This window comes from Schistocerca nitens, chromosome 4 (assembly GCF_023898315.1).
Source record: "Schistocerca nitens isolate TAMUIC-IGC-003100 chromosome 4, iqSchNite1.1, whole genome shotgun sequence".
NCBI lineage: Eukaryota > Metazoa > Arthropoda > Insecta > Orthoptera > Acrididae > Schistocerca > Schistocerca nitens.
The window spans coordinates 73,405,779-73,410,003 of NC_064617.1; the positions used below are offsets into that span (position 1 = coordinate 73,405,779).

At 42.4% G+C, this 4,225-nt stretch overlaps 2 non-coding genes across 2 annotated transcripts; one reads left to right on the forward strand and one right to left on the reverse strand.

Moving 5' to 3' along the window:
- Positions 1–3,443: 3,443 nt before the first annotated feature.
- Positions 3,444–3,517, reverse strand: Trnas-cga (transfer RNA serine (anticodon CGA)). The gene has a single exon. It is a non-coding gene; the product is annotated as a tRNA-Ser (tRNA).
- Positions 3,518–3,663: 146 nt separating this feature from the next.
- Trnas-cga (transfer RNA serine (anticodon CGA)) lies at positions 3,664–3,737 on the forward strand. Its single transcript has one exon. It is a non-coding gene; the product is annotated as a tRNA-Ser (tRNA).
- Positions 3,738–4,225: the final 488 nt, after the last annotated feature.

The window sequence follows — 4,225 nt, forward strand, 5'->3', positions numbered from 1 at the left end:
CGAATTAAAAATGGAGTTAGACAAGGATGTAGTCTCTCGCCCCTACTGTTCAATCTGTACATTGAGGAAGCAATAATGGAAATAAAAGAAAGGTTCAGGAGTGCAATTAAAATACAAGGTGAAAGGATATCAATGATACGATTCGCTGATGACTTTGCTATCCTGAGTGAAAGTGAAGATGAATTACATGATCTCCTGAACGAAATGAACAGTCTGATGAGTACAGAGTATGGGTTGAGAGCAAACCGAAGAACGACGAAGGTAATGAGAAGTAGTAGAAATGAGAACAGCGAGTAACTTAACATCAGGATTGATGGTCACGAAGTAGATGAAGTTACGGAATTCCGCTACATAGGCAGTAAAATAACCAATGACGGACGGAGCAAGAAGGACATCAAAAGCAAACTAGCAATGGCATGAAGGGCATTCCCGGCCAAGAGAAGTCTACTGGTATCAAATATCGGTCTTAATTTGAGGAAGAAATTCCTGAGAATGTACGTCTGGAGTACAGCATTGAATGGCAGTGAAACACGGACTGTGGGAAAACCGGAACAGAAGAGAATCGAAGCATTTGAGACGAATGTTGAAAATTGGGTGGACTGATAAGGTAGGGAACGTGGAGGTTCTGCGCAGAGTCGAAGAGGAAAGGAATATGTGGAAAACACTGATAAGGAGAAGGGACAGGATGATAGGACATCTGTTAAGACATGAGGAAATGACTTCCATGGTACTAGAGGGAGCTGTAGAGGGCAAAAGCTGCAGAGGAAGACAGAGATTGGAATACATCTAGCAAATAATTGAGGACGTAGGTTGCAGATGCTAATGTGACATGAAGAGGTTAGCACAGGAGGGAAATTCGTGGCGGGGCACATCAGACCAGTCAGAAGGCTGATGACAAAAAAATCTGATCATTAATGTTCTAGTCAATTAGCTTTTGGTTGTAAATACAGCCGGAACAATTGTATTAAGGCACAGGTTACCGTTAAACAAAAGAGGAAACAGTTATATTTAGCAGTTAACCAGTGAAATTCTTTTATTGTAATAGCATTTCTGAGTCATTAGTTGTAATCTCAACAACCTTTTGTATTAAGCTGTTCGTTTCCGTGTTTGAAAGACAGGGTCATTATTGATGTATTTTAGCTGGATTCTGCGGTTCCGGCGAGTGAGTTCTCTTGTAATTTTACAAGTAATGGTTTAAGATGTTCCTTCAGAGCAATCGTAATAATCAGTTTAACTTTGAAAATACTAAGTGCCAACTGTCACCAGGGTTTTAGTCAAAATAAAATTGTAAGACAGGGGTTTGGATCCAGTCGCATCTTGGTTGCCGATTAAAATTAAGAGGTTTATTGCTTTGAAGTAAGCCTTATCATTGTCATATTGTTTACTGATCTGTTTAACCTTTCAGCACATCTTAACCCCGAACCTTTCAACATACAGTTTCAAATTAAAAGTTACGACACCTGTTTTGAGTGCTTATATAGTTTTCATGTGTTGCAGAAGGCCATTTAATAAGCCAGACTGTATCTAGCACGGTAGTAAACACCGTTGTTTCACCCGATAACGGGTGGGCTTCAGGCCCGGCCGTCTTGTAATAATTGCCATATTGTTTGCTGTTTTGCGATACAGCTTTCAGATTTCAACTTAGGGATGAAGGTCAAAAGAATTTAGCAAATTTGTTCATTTTATTAAAGAAAATTTTATGGTTGAATGCTACGATTATCTGGAAAACACAGTTTATATATTGTTAAATAAACAGATTGTGTGAAAACAAAGTTACAATGGTGGAGCCTCCCTTCCACGTTATCCTTAATTCCAGTACGTACCACGTATCAACTGTGTCACAAATTTTATTTCTCTCCATATCTGTTTAGCACCATCCTTTATTAATTACGCTATTTGCCTACCTAATCTTCAGCGCTGTTCTGTAGCACCGCATTTCAAAAGTTTCTACTCCCTTACCGTCCACGTTTCATTTCCGCAAATAGCTAAACTCAGAATACTTTCAGAAAAGACTTCTTAATACTTAATTTTGTATTAGATGGGCCGGCTGGGGTGGTCGAGCGGTTCTAGGAGCTACAGTCTGGAGCCGCGCGACCGCTCCCGTCACAGGTTCGGATCCTGCCTCGGGCATGGATGTGTGTGTTGTCCTTAGGTTAGTTAGGTTTAAGTAGTTCTAAGTTCTAGGGGACTGATGGACCTCAGCAGTTAACTGCTATAGTGCTCAGAGCCATTTCAACCATTTGAACTATCCACTTAATCCATCCTAATACATTAAATCTGCCTTTGCATGATTCACGACAATTTGTTTACTGTTGTCAATTACAGGAAAATAATGCTTACTCGTAGACGCATTACAAAGGGCGAAGAAGAAAGAAAAGATGCCGATTGATACATAAACTGAAAGTGCAAAACAATGTACAATGACAAAAATATTAGCAGAAGACAGAGAAGCATGGAGAGTCAATATTATTTAAATATCATCCCGATTAGCAGAACCATAACACAAAATAAGTAAACAAATGACATACCATACTCCGTAAGTTTATTCACAGAAGTAAGATTTCTCCGTTTGTCCGAATTAGCAAGATCATCTGCGAGCAAGCAGCAAATTTTTTGATAAGCACCAGGTGTCTAATACTACATCACGCGCGCGATCAACGGCCGATTGCAGTCAAAATGTTTTGATTTCTTGCTGCGTGATAGCTGTCGCGATAAAGTCAGAGAATTTCGCTTGCCGGCGCTTAGTGTCACATCGACAGCGAGTTGAGCAGAATCGGATCAGAGACATCGGATTACTGCTACTTAACTGTGTCTGCTCTCATGCGCGACGTTCACAAAGGAGAGTGACAAACACTGAAAATTTTACACACGTTCAGTACGTAATGGAGCATTTGGAAAGAGTATTTCGTTTTTTTTAAAATCTTATTTAACTTATCTTGAATGAGATTTTCACTCTGCATCGGAGTGTGCGCTGATATGAAACTTCCTGGCAGATAAAAACTGTGTGCGCCGACCGAGACTCGAACTCGGGACCTTTACCTTTTTTTTTTTTCCGTGCTTGGGGCGGACGTCGTAAGACACTCGTTTAAGTTCGTCTTTGATCGATTAACTCATTTTTTTTTAGAGAGGGCTGCTAACCCTCTGACCGAACACGCTGAGCTACCGTGCCGGCTACCTTTCGCGGGCAAGTGCTCTACCAACTGCGCTACCGAAGCACGACTCACGGCCGGCCCTCACAGCTTTACTTCTGCTAGTATCTCGTCTCCTACCTTCCAAACTTTACAGAAGCTCTCCTGCGAACCATGCAGAACTAGCACTCCTGAAAGAAAGGATATTGCGGAGACATGGCTTAGCCACAGCCTGGGGGATGTTTCCAGAATGAGATTTTCACTCCGCAGCGGAGTGTGCGCTGATATGAAACTTCCTGGGAGATTAAAACTGTGTGCGCCGACCGAGACTCGAACTCGGGACCTTTGCCTTTCGCGGGCAAGTGCTCTACCAACTGAGCTACCGAAGCACGACTCACGGCCGGCCCTCACAGCTTTACTTCCGCCAGTATCTCGTCTCCTACCTTCCAAACTTTACAGAAGCTTCTGTAAAGTTTGGAAGGTAGGAGACGAGATACTGGCAGAAGTAAAGCTGTGAGGGCCGGGCGTGAGTCGTGCTTCGGTAGCTCAGTTGGTAGAGCACTTGCCCGCGAAAGGCAAAGGTCCCGAGTTCGAGTCTCGGTCGGCGCACACAGTTTTAATCTGCCAGGAAGTTTCAACTTATCTTGAAGTCAACTTATCAAGAATATTAGAACTCTGTTAATATGTCGGTTCCTAGTAAGATTTTATAATCTCCATCACAGGTGGTGAGCAGGGCTCTGATTGCCACTTGTAGCGTAAATGCCGGTATGTGATACCACGCGTCAGTCATCACGTTTGTGATATCCACTGTTGAACAAAAGCCTTTTCCTTAAGAGCCTTGTGGACGTGGGACAGTGGATTACAATATAAGTAGTGGAAATGGAATACCACAGCCGTATTTTCAAAGTATTTATTACTCAGACGACTAGCCTCAACCCTACATTTGCGTGATCGTCAGGTCCTAGAGTTAACCAAATAACTGCTTCCAATAATTGGCTCAGGTATCACAGGACCCATACAATAAATATGTGCCGTGGACCGCTATTCATCAGGACTGTATTTTCCGAAAGTGTAGTCACCACTGTAACCACATGGAC